The sequence below is a fragment of the Sylvia atricapilla genome, chromosome 9, assembly GCF_009819655.1.
Source record: "Sylvia atricapilla isolate bSylAtr1 chromosome 9, bSylAtr1.pri, whole genome shotgun sequence".
Taxonomy (NCBI): Eukaryota; Metazoa; Chordata; class Aves; order Passeriformes; family Sylviidae; genus Sylvia; species Sylvia atricapilla.
In genome coordinates, this window is record NC_089148.1 from 27,734,599 (window position 1) to 27,752,559 (window position 17,961).

Genomic DNA, 17,961 nt, shown 5'->3' on the forward strand with positions numbered 1-17,961 from the left:
CCTATTAGTGATTAGAGAGTGAAGGGCTTTCAGTGTGTCTGTGCTGCAGTTGGCTTTGATTGATAAATTGGGCATTATGCATTTTATAATTTTTTAATTCTGCCTTGAAGTAACGAGATTCCCTCTTCAAATTCCTCTTTTCGCTAGCATTTTGAAAACGTTTTGGAGGTATGAATGGGGAAGGAAAAGAAAGAGGAAAGAACAGTTTTGTTCATAAACACTTAAATTGTGCATTATGCAGTGGCACAGGCTAACTGCTGGAGAAAGGCACTTCTAAATTACCCAAATATTAACACTGTAATTGTTAAGCATGGATAATGGTTATGAATTATGAATCAGTCAGGTTAGCAAAGTCATGGCTGCCTAATAGAGAATGGCTTGAAGGAAGATGACTGAGGATTCTTCACGTTTTTGTAGGGTCTTTCATAGGGAAAGTGCACCCTCAAAACACTCAGAGAATATCCCACTGCTTAGTGACTCCAGCAGGAGCTCCAGCAGTGCTCACTGTTAGGATACAGGTTTATTTCTCTGTATCTGGGGTTGCTCTGGCAAGAGGTCCTACCCTATTCCTCTCCAGCTCCTGAGACTGACCCACAGCTGCTCTTCTATCAGTTTTCCAGTTTGTACCTCCCCAGCTTCTTGCCTTTTCTTCTGCCACATCTATTTTCTCCAGACAAACCCAGCTTTGTTTTACTTCATTTTTTACATCATTTTTTAATGGAGGGCTGTAATACATTTGAAGTGTCTGCCATTAACTTTTGAGATTCAGTGACCTTTGCTAATCAGGAAGGAGGTTTTTTTTTGAGGTTCTACAGGAAGAATTAATCATATGTAAACTGTTTGCTTTAAAAAGTCTCTTACCAAATGTGGGATTTCCCAGGTAGCTTTCAAAAGGTCAGAGGCTGGAGGCAGAAGGTGGGAGCAGCTGGAGAGCACTGCAGGAGGACAAAGCCTCTCAGAGCTGGTTCAGAAGCGGGGAGAGACCTGTGGTAACACGTGGCACTGGGGAGAACCCATTGTCTTTGAGGGTCTGGACTCAGGCCAGAAATTTGGCATAGCTGAGGAAGCAAAACACAGAGTGGCACTGTGCTAACATTTGCCTGCAATATCCTCCTGTTTCAAAAGCAAGTTGCTGTGCTTTCAACAAAATGTTCCCTGCAAGACTGGGAACAATAGTTGGGTGAAAGAAACCACGAGAATTTTGGATAAGCCTTCAGTCAGCTGCTGGTGCAGTCCCTTCTCCCAGCTGTGCAGAAAGCTGGAGTCTCTACAGGAGAAGTTTGCCTCGTGGACTCTGTTTCTGTCAGCTCTTTGTGTGGCACTTCCTGGTCAGTGGTGGCAGGTGGCTCCAGAACTGCTCATGCAGACCCCCAAAAAGCAGAGAGGCTTTTGCCCATGGGGGGCTTCATGTCCTGGATAAACACACTGATGGAGTTCAGCTTGAGAGATTTCACAGTTTAACAACCCCTCCTCTCCTCCAGCCTCTGTAGCATTGATTATGGGACCTTCTAGCTCTGGGTTAGACTCACAGAGGAGAAAGAGTTCATGGAGAAAAGTGTAGTTGGGAAAAGAGAGGGACAGTCAGTGTCACCAATACCCCAAAGGCTTCAGTGTCTTGGTGCGCAGCGTCCTTGCAAAGGAGGGTCTTTATCTGAATTTTAGACAACCCTGCCAAAGCCCTTGATGTGGTTTTGTTACATTTTCCTGCAGTCAGTGGTGATTTTAGCCTGGGTGTGCAGCATCTCAGTGAAGCTGCTTTTGGAAGACGTCTCAGAAATGAGGTACACTGCAGTGAGTCTTTGGTTTCCTACGGGCAGCTCTGTTGTTCACCCCCCTTAACTCCTGCAGATGATGCAGTGGAGCCTGTTCTCGAACTTGATTTCAAGGTTTTATCAAATCTTGCTGAATAATTGCATTTGATGTTTGAGGGAAGTCCCATCTGGAGGGTTTCACTCACATTTTGTGAGAGAAAGGGAAGTTTTCCGGTCTTTGCCCATACGGGGGAAGCACACTGGTGAAGGGAGGAAGATGCCACCCCACCAGCCAGCCATCTGCAGTGTGTGCTGTCCCCTGGGGATGGATTCAGGACCTGATCCCAGCCACTCCGCAGAGGGACCTCACTCCAGGATGGCTCAGGGCCCAGGGGCTTCTCCAGGCTCACCCTGCAGCAGTGAACTGTGGGCATTGCTCCTTCTCCCAGTGATTAAAGGACAGAGCTTTCTCTTCAAAGACTTCATTCCCTAAACCATTAATGGAAAAGTTACATGCTAGAAACATTTTCACCGGAACACACAGAAAGTCTGGATATGAATGATTTAAAGACTATGGGAAAGCATAAAGGTGTTAAGGTGAATTTACTACTTTGTTCAGCACATAGATTGTGTGAGGGATCCTCAGTATGAATTAAAGAAAGGTTCCAGCCATGAGATATTACACTTTAATTCAGACATTAGTACGGTCAGAGAGAAGACAGTAATGTATTGCACAACTAAATAGGATTTCCATATTGGATTGCACCGGTGCTCTATATGGACAGTGCTGCCTGTGTCAGGAGGAATAATGTGATGGGGATAAAAGGCAGCTGTGGAAGGATTTACCTGGAGCAAGCTCTGCCTGCTAATAGCTGGCTCATATCCCAACCTAACGGTGCGAGTTCACTGTTACAATGTCCTGTTGGATGTGAGCGAGGATGTTCTCCTGACCTTCAGCAGCCTCAAGGCATCCAGGAATCACTCACACCTGCCCCTTGTTCTTGTCAACCAGCAGCACATTCTGTGGGACAACGTGTTTAAAAACAAAGGGGATTTTTTTTTTTCCAAAAGCAATTTGAAATATGGTGTTGTCAGTCATCTGCTGCCACACTTTTATCCTGAGGAGGTGGGACATTACAGAGTTCAGGTTATCTTCATTAAATTATTCATTATTCAAATAGACCAATGCCCCATCACTTTTTATTCATCCCTTCTCCAAATTGAAGATGGTACCAGTTTTCCTTGCCTCTAAAATTATTTGCAGATGGTATCTAGGCTTTTTAACTGCTTTTGTTTCCTTTTTCCTTTTTGAGGTCAGGTGTGCCAGTTTCTGTCAAAGGTGGATAAACTTCCTGCCTTGGTTTTTTTTTTAAAGTGTCATTTTTTTTGTTCTAGTCTCTTTAGATCTTTGCTTTGACTTTTGGCCACTTCTGTTTACAGACCTGTGGCTTTCCTGGAGCTTTTATTTCTCTTAGAAACCCCAGAGGAAACAGAAGTGGCCGAGGGACAGCACTGTGCCTGTGCCGTGTGCGTGCTACAAGATTTGCTTCGGCCCTCTGGAGGCTTTCTTACTCCTGATTTTTTAATTTATTTTTTTTTTCCTTAGTTGATGCATTTCCAGCAACGGCTCTGAAGCAATCCCAGAGCTCTGTCTCTTCCCATTTTTTGGCTCTGCAGTGTGTGTTGCAGGGGCCATCGACCCCGGGCTCTGTTGCACATCAGCAGCTCCGCCGGGCGTTCGCCGCGCTCTTCACAAACGCGGAGCCGTGCCGTGAGAACAGATGGGCCAGGGATGTACCTGGCTCTCGGTGGGTCTGGAGGATGAACTCATTATCCAGCCAGTGGTCTGTCACGCCGGCCTCATTTACCAGGGGCTGGTGTGAAAAACAAACCCTGGAAAAGCAGAGCCTGGCGGGGAGCGAGCGTGGCCGCGCCAACAGCGGCGGTGCCGCTTGGCGAGCTGCTCCTCGGGGATGAGGGAGAGAGGGAGAACCTGGAAAGGCAGAGAGGTACAGACAGGCATCAAAAGCCTCATCAAAATGACAGTAAGTGCTGCTTTTGGGAATTGAATGCCACGTGGAGAGCGGGCGCGTTTCGTCTTCCTCTGAGATGAAGGTTCTGTTCCTTAGGTGGTGCATCCTCCAATATTCCCCAAAAAGGCCATAAAGTGTTAACAAAACGCTTTTAAGAGCATGATGGGTCCAAAACCTTCCAGATCATGTTAGACCAGAGAGGTAACTGAACAGCTTTCCATCTTTCTCCTCTTGCATGCCACCTGGGAAACACTTCTGACTGTGCTGACAAGGCTGAGGATTTCAGGACTCCTCCGTAGTTGCTGCTTTGGTTGCTGGTAAAAAGAGGAAAAAAATTGGCACTAGTTACTCAGAGGAATGTAAAAAAACATCAGAGCTGGAAGCAGTCTTGGGAAGGGAAAGTGCGGAGTGGGAAACTTTGGTTTATCCATAACAAAATCCATGAGGAGCGTGGGGGAGATTGTTGTCTCTGGGTTACTCTGCGGATTTATTTGTGAGTGTGTGATTGATAGTGTGTTAATAGTATGAAGCTCCTTGCTTCAATATTGTTGTTGGGAAGTCAGGCTGCTTGCTTAATCCCAAAATTTATGATCCAGAGATTTATAGAGGCAGAGCAGACAGTATAACCACTGCAGTGTGGAGTGGGGTCCTGCACCCACAAGGGAAGCTCTCCCCAAACAAACACCTGACTGACCGCAGTAACACCCCCTGTGCAGAGAGACGCAGGAGGGCACTCCGCCTTTCAATTAGGCAGCATTTTCTGCTTTTAAAACGGCTGGAGACAAGAAGAACATGTCCCCACAGGCTGCTTCTGGGGTGTTCTGTGTTTAACCAGTGCCTGGCACGGCCGGCACAGCGATGGTGCGTGACCTTTGCAGGAGGTGAAGAGCTGGAGGCAGACAGATGTTCCCGTGTTGGGTTGGCTGGGATGGTGCATTCCCTGCCCACACAGATGGTCCTTTGGAGCACCCTGGCAGCCTGTCCCTCCCCACGCCCCTTCCCACCTGATCCAACTGAAGAGTGCCTGAGTTCTGGGGGGAGAGCAGGACAAAAAGATGCAGCAGCACTTCTGGCTGTGAAATGAGGCAGGCTGCGTGCAGTACAATGAGGGCTTGCTCCAGAGCAGGAGTTTTCTATCCAGAATCCACTCCGGTAATTCAGCAGATTGCAGCATGGATGGAATTACAAAGGAGTTTTCTTTTTTTTTTTAACTGAAAAAGGGAGATTCTGTCCTGAGAAAAATTAAGTGATGCTGCATTGGGTTTGGTTCCTCTCCTGTGTGCTCAGCTTTATACAGAGAATAAAAAAGTGCAGAGAAGAACAAATTGACTCTGGAAATCACCTCCTACAAGGTTGGCTTTAATCCTGCCAGCCCTTCCCAGAGGAATGAGCCTCCCACCCACACAGAGCAGTTGGAGTGGGGAAGGCCCTTTCCAGAGGCAGCTGCAGAGCCTTATTAGAGCAGCTTCAGAGGGGTTTTCGGCAGACTGCACTCATGCTGCATCCCAGGGGGACATCTCCCTGCTGCCTGGGACCAGACATTCACCCCCTTCCCCATCTCCCACCTTTCCCTCACAGCAGGAAGGAACAGGAGAGCTGCCTAATCACTTCCAGCACCAGCACAGGTTGGGGTGGCTTCAGCCCTTCATCCAAAGCTGGAAATAAACCCAGAATAAGCTCAGACCTCAGCGTGACTCGTGTCACTCCATTCTGCAGGTGAGAGGAGCGTCCAGAAGTGAAATATAAAGCTGTGAGAACATCACTCAGCACTTCAGGCTTCCCTTAATGGCCTGCAGGGAATGTGCCAGGCTGGGCAGTGAGCTGGCACAGGCTGGCCACGCATTCCTGACCTCACAAGGACCACGCTGACTCCCAGCAGGGGGAAAACACAGCCATCATTATTATTTTTTTTTCCTAATAAATCATCCCTTGCAGTTATAAACTGGAGCACTGACTCCAGCTGACGTTTGAGCTGGTTTGGTGGGAGAGCAGGAGAACTGTCCAGCAGGGAGTTTGTCAGCTGCTGCACCATGTGCACCATCACAGCTGTTTAAGGAGTAACACTGCCTCATGCAAAATATTTTGCAGGCAGGCACTTTGCAAACCCTGGAAAGTGTTTTACAGATTCTTCTGCAGAGGAGGTTGCCAGTCAGGAGCATGGTTTATTTATTTTGTTTGGTTTTCTTGGGTTATTAAACATGTTTTATTGATGGAGTGTGCTTTCTAGAGAACAGTCTGCGTGCATGTTCTTCGATACAGCATCTGTGGGTGCTGGGCTGTTGTTTGTGTGCGCGGTGAGGCCATGCTGGTGCCGACAGACACCTCTGTGGGGTCTGCAGGAGCTCTGGAGATGTGCATGGAAGTGCTCAGTGAACTGGAGAGCAGCCCTGGTGTGTGTGAGTTTGTGGAGAGAGAGTCTGTGTGTGGCTCAGCCCCTGTTCCACCTCAGCTCCTCACCTGCTGCAGTCCTTTTCCAGTTTTGGTGGAGAATCCAGAACGACTCGCTCCAGCCATAACCTTTTGAAGCTTAAGCACTTGTGTCGTGAAAAAGTGTGAATTTGTGTGTGTGTGTGAATGTTTGCACCATCTGTTCCCTTTCCTGCAGCTCAGAGTGAGATTTTTGTCTCCTTTGCTCAGCTCACACAGGTCCCTGTGGTGCTGGTGTCCTCCAGCACAGGTTTTTCCCTAGAACACACCAATAGATGGGCAGAGGTGTATCAGTGCAGAGCAGGTAGAAATTTATTCTGGTCATAAACACCCTCCTGCCTTTTTCTCCTCTTGTCATCCTCTTAATTAAATTGAGATTCCCAAGACGTATTCAGTTTAGGGGTTTGTTTTTTTTTTCCTTCTGAGAAGCCCAAGTAGAAGGAATTCAGTGCATAATGGTGTGGCCAGCTGGCAGAGCTGTGCTGAAATACAATTTCTGCATTTAAAAGTTGGTTTTGTCCTAGCAATCTGCAGAGCAGCCAGTGGGCAAGGAAACCTTGCTTTAAAAAGAGTTATTTCCCATGATTATTAATGCCCTGGAAGCTGAAATCAAATATTGCTAATCCATCACTCACAGTGCTTTGACACCGAGCCATCACAAGGAGAAAAAGTGTAGTTTAAGTCATACTTTGCCTGAAATGGGTTTTGAGAAAACTAAGATTATCATCTAGAACAAAAGTCTCAAGTTGGTGTCACAGAATGAATTTAAAACTCTTCCACTCTCTTTGGCCACGTGGGAACCACTTGTCTCCACACAGCAGCTGATTTCTCTGGAAATCAACTCTCACCAGAGAATTTTGTGGCTGGGGCTATTGCAGTGGATTAAAATGAGCTGTAGATTTGCTGTGGCAGCTTAATTCGCAGTTTTCACGTCTTGGCATTTCAAATAATTTTAATCAAATAACTTCATTCCAATGATTTTAATTAATAAATGTAATTAATTAATTTTTAGGTTTACAATTTGTTCCAGAAGTAAGGAAGTTTGCTGAGATTACACACATTTTCTGCAGTTTTGATTTTACTGCTGTATTCATTTAGCTCAGCAAATTTATAAAGCTAATTAAAACAAAAGTACTTTTTTTGATTCAAATTGTGAATGAAGAACAAGGGTCTAATGTAAAAGGAAACTTGCAGAGAGATTAAGACCAATTGCAACTCTGTGGGTGTTTTACAACTTAGTTTTTTAAACTAAAAGCAGTTATTTTTATAGCATATTCTTGGCATGGTTGTATGGTTCTCATGTTTTGGGATGAGTGGGAGATTAGGATCTGATTCAGCAGTGTACTGACACACGTCTGACATTAGCCATGGAGCTGGTCCTCACTGAATTCCTCGGATTTCTGGTTTGCTGAACCGAGATGGAGCTTTGGAGCCAGATCCCTTTTCAGTCACCGAGGTTGAGCTGCTCCCCACTTCTTGTTAAGCCTTGTGTCCTCCAGGGAGTGAAAATAATCTGCAATTCCCAGCCATCAGCATCCAGAGGCAGCAGCAGCAGGATTTTTCCCTGTCCTGGGAGAGCAGGGAACACGTTGTTTGAACTCATTTGGTGACACGCCACCACAGGTTCAAACACCAATTACCACGTTCCAAGTGACAAATCTGGAGGGGGGGGAAAAAGAGATGATAATTTAATAATTTCCTTATGAAGGCAAATGACTCCTACATAAATCAAGCTGCTTCATTAAAGGGGGAAGTTGGCTGAACACGGAGGTGACAAAGGTTAACTCCACATTGTGACACCAACTCCTGTGTCACTTCTCCCCAGCTCTCGCCGTGAGTCGCCCTTGCAGCAGTGCCTGTCACCATCCCCAGCTCCTCTGGCAGCACTGGCATTTCTTGTGTCACCTTTCACAGCCAAAAAGCAATTTAAGTGTTAGGAGAAATTCACCATCCTGCTTTGGACAGAAGTGAATGGAAGACTTTGCTCTTTTTGTCCTTGTGTGCGTTTTGTGCAGCGTTCCCAGTGCCAGGTCCTGCTGTTCCCCAGGTCCTGGCAACACTCAGCTGATGTCTGTGCAGCGCTGTGCCTCTGTCTGGGCTCCTGTCCTATGGCATCCCTGTGTTTTTTCCTGCTGCTCCAACGCTGCTCCCTGCCTGCCATCCTCACTGGCAGCCGTGGCTGCTGCTGAGCTGCCCAAGAGAAAGGTGTTTTCAGGAGCCATCTCCCACTTCTGGGCACCCATGGGCCACCCTGCACAGTCTGGGGTATTTGTCTGACTCTCTTTGGGCTGATTTCACAAATCTCCGCCTTGTGAATCGGAGAGAGGTTGTGGGGTGCTCCTCAAGGTAGGATGGGCCATCCCAGTGGTTGTCACCTTGTTCATAAATGTGGTATTGTGCTCTGTGCTTTGGGAGCCTGTGACCAACGATGGGGCGTCTCAGCCGCTGTGAGAACAGAGAAAAAAAGCACAGGAAGGTTTCGACCGCACAAACACAAAACTGAGTAATTTTTTTGGCGCCTCCGGAGCTTTCAGACTCGATGAAGATGTGGGAGCAAAGAATTTACACACCCTCCTGGCCCCGTATGGTTGTTCCCCCTGCAGTTCTGCGCTCACATGTGCAGCATTCCTCTCTCCTGGTTTCCTTGCACCTTGAGCAGGAGCAGGGCAGGCAGAGAAAGGCAGCACGGGCACCAGCCCACCGTATGCTGCTCCTGATGACTGAGAGCACTGGGTGTGCTCAGTGGGCCAGGGGCTTGTGGCACTCCAGCTGTTGTGCTTTTATTTCCCCCAGCCCTCTCCCCTGCAGCCAGGAGGCTGAGGATGCTGTTGCTGTGAGATGCCTTTGGAAGGCACCTCCTCTGTGAGCTGCCACTTCCTCCCCTCAGAGTTACAAGCCCGGTGCCATGGAATGTGGTTATGATCAGGGAATTGCATTTTTCCCCCCCTTTAAACCCACCTCCAGCGTTCAGAACTTTTGTTCTCGTCCCTGTGGCAGAATCCACCGTGTTTCCCAGATTTGGGGCTGGTCCCTGTGCACTGCTGCTTCTGCACACGGAGAGCAGCAATGGGAAGAGACAGCAGATTGGTGTCACTGCACTGTTAGTTCATATTTCTATAAAACATCAGGAATTCAGAGTATAGCTCTTTTAATGTCTCATTCAAGCAGGCAGGAACATTGAAATGTACATTGGTTGAAGCCCAGGAGACACGCCACCAGCATTTATAGTGACAGCAGAAATCTTCTTGTATTCCAAACTCCTCAGGAGAAACATTGATAGCTTTATTCAAAATAATGACACTCAGAGTTGCTGAATCATGTTCCCAGAGCATCTGTCCTGCAGGAAAATCAGTTCTGCCATCCCAGTCGTGTTTCCAACAACTAAATCGTGTCTGGGCTTTGTGTGTCTTCTGCTCTGGGAAAATGCATCAGGATGGTCCCAGCTCTGCTGTGGTCTCTCTTCTCCCTCATTTTTAGTGGAAGATTCACTCCCTTTCTGGTGGAAGTTTCCTTGCACATGGCAGGGGGCTCAGAACTAAGTGGTCTTTAAGGTCCCCTCCAACCCAACCCGTTTTGGATTCTGTGATTTTTGGGGGAGAGAAGTTGTCACTGAATAAGTCAGTGAGTTTTTAGCATTAGGTTGGCAGGGGTGCTTAATAAAAAAGCAATAAGGAGAGTGGGCCATTAAAGACTTTATTAATCTGATAGGCAGTGTTTATTTGTGGTATTTTTTTGATACAGTGGCAAATTATCTGGCAGTAGTAAAGCCCTGGGTTTAGGTGACCTTGTGGTGAATCTTGGCCATTTTATTTTCCTGAGTGCTACAGGGAGGCTCGTTTCGTTTTTATGGAAGAACTCTGAGGTCTGTGTATGAGCTCCACAAGAAGCAGCAAGATTCTGCTATTACATTAAATATAAGACCTGCTCTGCATTAAAATAAAGTGGAAGTCTGCATTAAACTGGCACAAGGCAGGAATTAACCTCATATTCTGGGAGAGGCACTGATGCCATGCAGAAAATAGTCTATTTGGAGATCATTCTGAGGATATTTTTCTCAGCTATATCCTTTTTTTTTTTTTTTTTTTTTTGGAGGGGTGGGGAGGCAAACAAGCTCTCAGTGGCCGAGTTCATTTTCTCCTGCTGCTGCTTTTTTCATTGAAGTCATGATAATCCTCCATTTGTGACATCAGAGTTACTGGCTAGCAAGATAATTATGATTTCACAAACGGAAGATTATGACCTTCAAATGAGGAAGGCACAGCGGGGAGGACAGATTCCTAAGCAACAGCCATCAGATATTTGTGAAATATTTGCAAAAATGTCCTTGCAGTTTAAAAAAAAATGAAGGGGAGAGGGCAGGAGGGAAACATCCAAAAAATATTATCAGCAGAATGAGTTGCCAGCCAGCATTTTTTTGCCCAAGTTTTCCATTTGGTGCCCATGATTCTCTAACCTGTCTCATTTAGCCTTAATGAACACGAGACATTTTTTTAGCACGCCATATGTGCTGTGGTCCTTAGGAAAAAAAAAAAAATGCATCCAAATAACTTTTTTTTTTATGTTCTGACTCTACCCAATCATAATTTACATTTTGCACAGTTTGATGCCCATCTGCAATGTCTTTACTATCAGAAAAGGTAATAAGTAAAGGGAGGAAAAAAAAAAAACCCACAGGAACATGTTGAACGACTGACACAAGAAAACCTGGTTGGGAGAAAATCATTTTTGTCCCTGTGTAAATAAGCAACTTGGAAAATGGGTTGGATTTGTGGCTCCAGGGGTGAGTTCAGCTCCTGCATCAGCAATGGCTTGAGAGGAGCCCAGCAGTTTTTGGGGAGTCTGTTGCTCTGACAGAGGGTGGTGAGTGGATGCCCCAGGAATGAGGAGCAGCCATGTGTCCCAAAAATGAGCCGAGTTGAGCCTCAGCTGGATCTTTTTTTTTTTTTTTTTTGTAATTTTGGGACAAACTATTTAATGGCCACAAACTCTCCCTATCCAAAGCTCCTTGCAAATATTCCACCCTGAGAAGGTGAAAAGCCTTGAAAGGACATTGATTCCTCTTTCATCCTCCCTATCCTTTAAAACACCAGAATGTGGATTTTAGCCTCGGAGCCTGGCAGGAGGAGGAGGAAAGGAAGGAGTCCCCAGAGGGAAGTCCCAAATAGCTCCAGTTGCTCATTTCCAGTGTGTGGCTTTGGGCCTGACAGGGTCTGGGGCTTTCCAGGAGGGTGCAGATGGATTGAGCCTCTCTGGTCATCACATTCTGCTGTAATGTGGGACCTCGAGCTCAACCACTACAACAAATTATCACAATCAATTAAAGTCAGAAAACAATCAGCATTTTCCAAACAAACCTCCAACCACAGCAACCCAAATCAGTCACGTCCAGCCACTGGAGAGATGGGGTACGCCCTGTCCAGAGGTTTTGGACACGGGAGCAGGGCTCTGGGAATGTCCCAGTTCCTGTTTTTCTTCCTAATGTCTCCTAAGATCTGTTTTTTTCCTTTAGTAGCCTGAGTCGAAAGCGTCTCCTGTCCCTCGTTTGGAATGGTCCCAGTTCAGGAATGTTTCATTTTGATACCAGGAGCTGATGGGAGTCATTCCAGCCCAACCAGGCCTTCGGATACTTCCTCTGGGATTGTCCAGAGTCAGAATTGAACATGGGTTGGAGTAGTCAGAGCTGCCTTTGTGCCGAGCTGCCGAGGCCTTATGACTTACAGATCCCTTCAATTCAGCAGGTGACTAAAAAAGCAAAGCAGCATTTCTTATTTGTGTGACACACAGAGGAGAAATTCCTGGTGTTAACATTCTCCCAGTGCTCCACTGGGGTGTGAGGAGTGATGGGAGGCAGGGGACTGTGCTGGAGGAGCTCCTGAGAGGAACCACGCACATGGAATCACACAATGGGTTGGGAGGAACATCTAAAGGCCTTCTAGTCCAACTAGTCTTGCCGTGAGCAGGGGCATCTTCAGCTGGATCAGGTCACTCAGAGCCTCATCCAGACTGTGAATGTTTCTAGGGATGGGGCTTCCACCTCTCTGGGCAGCCTGTGCCAATGTCACCAAAATTTCCTCGTCTATAAACTGATCTGAGTGAGGCTCTCAGGTTTCTTGACGCTGGGGATAAAATTCAGGATTTCTCCCCAGGGCAAGTTCTCCTCCATGCAGCCAGAGTCACGCCAGACTCTGTAAAATAGGGATGGGATATTTTTATGTAGCTCTGAGCTTTAGGGATACTTCCAGTGCAGGTGATGTGCTGGGGATATTCCAGAGCAATCATGGCTGATGGGACTTTAACCTGGAGTGCTGCAGCCTGGAATAGCCCAATGGTGGTGTGAGGGCTACATCCACGTGACCAATTCACAGTCAGAAGTCCAAATCCAGTCCAAATCCTTCTGTCCCAGCTGAATCCCCAGCAAAAGTGCTTGTGATCAAGATACAGCCGAAAGAACTATTTGTATAAAATATTTAGCGACTAATTTCTCATTACAGATGCTTTGGGAAACGCTGTAAACTGCTTGCAGACAATTGAAAAAATTAAAAAAAAAAAAAAAAAAGGAAGGGAATTATTGAATATGTTGTTCAGTGCACGTGATTTGACCAGCTTTAGGAGCTGCAGTGTTAAATCATGAGACAGAGCATCTGGAGTGGGTAGAGAATTAGTAGAGGAGAGAGGAGCAGCAGTGCCATGCCAGGTACCACGGGAATAAGTGTATATATCAAAACAGAATTAGTGCAAAGTTGTAATTTGAAAACATTATGTTTGAATGCAGAACTGACCCAGTGACCTTCCCTGAGCCTCCCTGCTATGGCTGGCCCTGCTCAGAGCAACAGAGGCTAATTTTTTTTCCTAGTTAATAAACAAAAAAACCCTCCATTTGCTTCTTCAATTTCACTTCTGCTGAACACGAACCTGTGGCAGTGAACTGAAAAAAAAACCAAACCAACAACAGAATAAATAACACAGACAAATACATGGAGGAGTTCAATTATCATTTTCCCCCATTGAAACTGCCTTTTAACAACTACATCTCCTGACTGACAGCTTATTAATACTAATTATATTAGATATATGCAACATAACTGGTGTGCTGGTACTTTCAATTATCTTCCCTTGTCTTCATTCCTTCCCCTGTGCTCCCGTCCTCCCTTTTCATGCCCCGTAACCACCACCTGGAGCTGCGGCTCAGAGCTGGAGGAGCAAAAGCCTCTCCTTTCCTGGGCAGGAAAGGCCACGAGATCTTGTGTGTGTGTTTGTGATGCTGTGTGGGCGCTCACTGAGGGGAAATCCCAGCCTTGGCAGTGCTGGAAAACGCTTGGAATGTTGGGTGGAAGTCCTGTGAGTTTCCTGTGAAGGTCCTATGAAGTTTTAGCAGTTGGACTCAATGATTTTGGAGGCCAGACTCAATGGTCCTGGAGGTCTTTTCCAGCTTTAGTGATGCTGTGATTATGTTCCGCGATTCCAAGTTCCATCTGAGGTCCTGTAAAGTTCCTGTGGAGGTCCCACACTGTTTCAAGCTGACACGCTCCGGTTTATCCATAATTTTCACAGCTTTTTCCACAGCTCAGTGTAACCCCGGAGCTGCTCCTGGGGAATCTGTGCTGGGTTGATCCAGGCTGGCACTGGCTCCCCACCACCAAAACCTCACCACACAAACCCAACACCATCTGCAGCAGTTTTTTGGGAGAGCTGAGGCTGGAGCAGCACTGACTGACCCAGGTCCTTGCTCAGACCAAGTCCTCACCATTGCCTCAGCTTTCTTTTAATCCTGCTTAATGAACTCAATTGCTTATGCAAATCAAAGCAGTGGAGACACTTAAAGGTTATTTATAATTTCTGGAACATTATGAAATCAATCATTCCAGCTCTTACAGCTTTTTACGGTGTCATTTAGATATCTGACTTTTTACATTATATTGCTATAACGGTTTATGTAAGAAGACAAATATGTTTTGGGTTTTTTTTTTATATAAGCTTGCTGATTGCTAAAACATCTATGACAGCTGACATGGAAATCAGGGAGGTTTTGATTAGGCTTTTCTGATATGTAAATGTGTGTAAATGAGTTTTATATATATTTTATTTAAAAAAAAAAAAAGTTCTATTTAAAGAGCAGGCAACAGCAGTATCCCATAGATATTGAAGAGGAGCATGAGAGGAATGTTCATATGAGACTGACTTTGAGATGTCCTGAATGGTGCTGGGAGGCAACAAGGGGATAAACAGGATCACCAAATATTTGAGATTTTTTTTTTTGCAATGGTGTTTTTCTGTGGGGATTTTTTTTTTAGGAAAATTAGGATTTTTTTTTTTTTTTAATCTGGTGCCCATAAGAAAGCACTGCTGGGGTCATGGGGAGCTGAGGATGCTGCAGGTGATGAGCAGCCCCAGTTGGGCAGGTGCAGGATTTCTCCCAGCTGAGAGCAAATCTTACATCTGTCCTCTCTGTAGAAAAAAAACCCAAACATAATTTGTACTGCTTTCAATCAAGCATTTGTCTCCTTGGACACAGAAAGCTGGCAGTGATTTCCTGCTCTCCATCCTAGTCTTGGTATTTTGGATCCATTAAATTTCCTGAGTGGTTTCCAGACTGTGGACGCCAGACTGAAGAGAGGGATAGTTAAATTTTGGGGTCTTTGTCACCTCTCTTTTCAGTTTGAGCCTCAAAGAGCCAAGCTGAGCTTTCCAAACAGCAAGCCTTTGCCACCCTCTACAAATCCCACACCTTCGGATCACAGGGCAAACAAAAAGCCAGGATGGAGGAGCTCCCTTCAAAAGGGAGATGTGGCTGGAGATCCTCGTGGCTGGTCCATCTGCAGCCTTGGACCCCTCATTTGTGTTGTGCCCTGCTGGAATTTGTGTTCAGTGGGACGGAGTTCGGTTAATTCACCTGTTTTCTTTCATCTTTTCAAGTAAATTAGCAGCTATTTTAGCGGTATCACGGTAAATCTGTAACATTTATTTTGAAAAGGAAAAAAGAGCTCAGGAGATTACCAAGGTGTCCAGCTGTGATAATATTACCTGCCTTGTAAAGTGCCCTAGGTGACTCTGAAGATGTAAAGCAAATTGAGGATTACATTAACTTCCTCCTGACTCGCTCAAATTATTAATTCAGTATCACCAACTATCAAATAGAGTAGGGTTATTATTTTTTTTAAGTGTAAATGAATAACTGTGGTACATGGCAAAGTACTGCCTTGCAAATAATTAAAACCTGTTTTGATTTTATCTGTAGTAGAGGTTGCTATGTCTTTTTGGGGTTTTTTTTTAGTGTTTTCTTTATAATACAAGATTATAGCAGTCTGCATTCACATTCAGCTTAAATAGGCAGAGGAATGAGTGCTGCATAGCAATGTGATGTTGTAATAGAATAGTTTTACCTTGGAGATCCACAAGTTTTTTTCAGCCTCTTTGCCTCACTGCAGGGCAGGTTTGTTCCATGTTGCTCAGTGAGCAAAGACCCTGTTCACTTCCCGAGCTGGTCAGTGGCAGAACTGGAAACACAGTCCCTCTTTCCAAAACATTTCAGCCTAAAGCATCACGTGCAGCTTTGGAAGGCCAATTCTCCCTTTTCCCAAAGGGACAATTCCAGTGGTTCACCAGCTGGGGATATTCCAGAGCAATCCAGATAGAATATATGGAATCCATATAGAATAAACAGACATATATAACACTAAATGCCAGTGTTGGAAGGTGCTCTGCTTGGCTTCTGTGAATGCAGCCATTCCTTGGGAGGGCCTTGCTGGTTCAGTCTGCACCATTTTAACTGGTGCCATTGCTGGGTGAGTGCTTGAGCAGCGTCAATAATTGTTTTCCTTCAGTCCTGGCTCTCCCCAGAAGCCTGAGCTCCAGGGGCTGTGGGAAGCATTGCAGGGCTCCTTCTCGGAGGCCGTGGCAATTGCAGTGATTTAGAAGAGGATGCTGACTCACAGCTCATATAAGCAAAACTGGAGTGGACGGCACGAAACTGTATTTAAATCTTCAGCTCTCATGTTCAGGCTGGAACATTTTTCTCTGGTGGAGACGTGGCCATTATTGATTATTCATTATTCCTTAACCTTGAGACACTAGAAGAGGGAGTGCAAAGAAAGGGTGGGAATGGGCAGGAGTGACTTTTTATCCACCGCAGCAGGTAAAATGATGGTTTTGGGATGGATCCTCCCCAGTTTGAGAGGCTCACACCAGACAGACACCTGGGCTCCTGCACTAACAGCGAGGCAGGAAAGGGAAGGAAACATTCACCCAACAGGTTAAAGAATGACAATTATCTGTTGGGGCAGAACCCTGCAGTTCCAGGACTGATGCAGAAATGTATTTTGCAGTCCAGGTTCCCTATTGAGTCAGGCCTGGGTGAGCCCATTTCCAGGGCAAGGTGCAGGATGCTGCAGTCCCCTGCTCTGTGATGCTCAGTGAGATCACTCTTCAAATTCCCTTCCCTCTTCCATTAATCAGGAGCAATTTGAAATCGTAAGAGCACTGTAGCATTTCTGTTAATCAATAACCAACCGAGCTAATAATTTTCTACTAATATATTCTTCTTTAGCGTGCAAGGAGTGAAAACTTGTCGATTACCTGTGCTGATCCTCCCCAGTGCCCAGGAGGGTGAGTGCAGAGCTTCCCCTGGCCTTCAGGGAGTGTCTGGGGATGCTCTGAAACGCCCCATTGGAGGTGGTGAGAGATGCAGGAAAAGCAGGAACTCTAAAACTCCTCTCACTGCTGTTTTATCACTCTGCGAGACCTCTGCTCAAGTCCCCACCCCCCTGTCCTGCAGCAGGATGTCAGCTGGAAAATTCAAACACCCACGAAGTTTTGCAGTAGCAGAGCTCTGGTAATGAGTTTAACAAATAATTAGCTGCATGTGCCTCTTTGTTTTATAGAAGCGCAATAGTTGATGAACTTGCCGTGCCACAATTAGGAGCTCATTAGCAAACAAAATTCAAGGGTGACAAATACCTCAGGGGGATGTTTTTTAGGAGTATTTAATGAAATAATGAGATCAGAGGAAGATCAGTGAGGAAATGTAAATTCTCAGAGATGTTGCACGCGTCCTGCAGGACCAGGGACAGGGCAGGGGCTGGAAGTCAGGGCTGAAGCTCAATTTGTTTATCAGATTTTACATCCATTTACAAATTTTAGTCCTTTTCTGTGTCATGAGAAATGGCGCTGTGTCCCTATTTTATTTTTTCCCAGCTACTGAAATCCTTCTTGGTTTTCCAGTCTGTTATTTAGTTTGAAGGTTTTAGAAAAAAGGACACATTCCTTTTGCTACTGTAAGATGTGTCTCAGAAAATAGCTTTTTCATTTGTTTCGATCTGGTTTTTTAATAGATTCTTCAGTCTCATTGAGGAAATAATCCTAACAAAATTATTCCTGAGCTGCTCACAAAGCAACAGGAGATAGCATTCCATAAATCCACGTACTCCACCAAAGAGGGCTTCTAGGAATTTTTTGCCGTTGTTTCTATGCTTATTTGCAATGTCGTTTTCTGTGGTTAACTCACCTTGTCTCCAGAAACCCATCCCTCATTCCCTTGGTAACGAGTAAAGCAATAGGACAAAGAGAGCTGGTTTTTACCCTTGTCCCAAGAAAAACCTTTTAGAAAATGATAATGGGCTCCTAACAAATGAGAGAGCTGGTTATCATGGGGGAGAATTAATCTCTGCCTTGATTGAGAACACCTATGCCAAATTACGAGCTACGATATCCATCTGCTTGCTGTTACCCAGCAATATAGATTTATTGTGACATTT

At 45.6% G+C, this 17,961-nt stretch overlaps 2 protein-coding genes across 10 annotated transcripts in view; one reads left to right on the forward strand and one right to left on the reverse strand.

Annotated features, from left to right (window-relative positions):
* The window catches only part of PRKAA2 (protein kinase AMP-activated catalytic subunit alpha 2), a 330,475-nt gene that overhangs the window by 11,915 nt on the left and 300,599 nt on the right, over positions 1 to 17,961 (reverse strand). The gene's annotated exons all lie outside the window — the stretch shown is intronic.
* The window catches only part of DAB1 (DAB adaptor protein 1), a 207,560-nt gene that overhangs the window by 592 nt on the left and 189,007 nt on the right, over positions 1 to 17,961 (forward strand). The gene's annotated exons all lie outside the window — the stretch shown is intronic.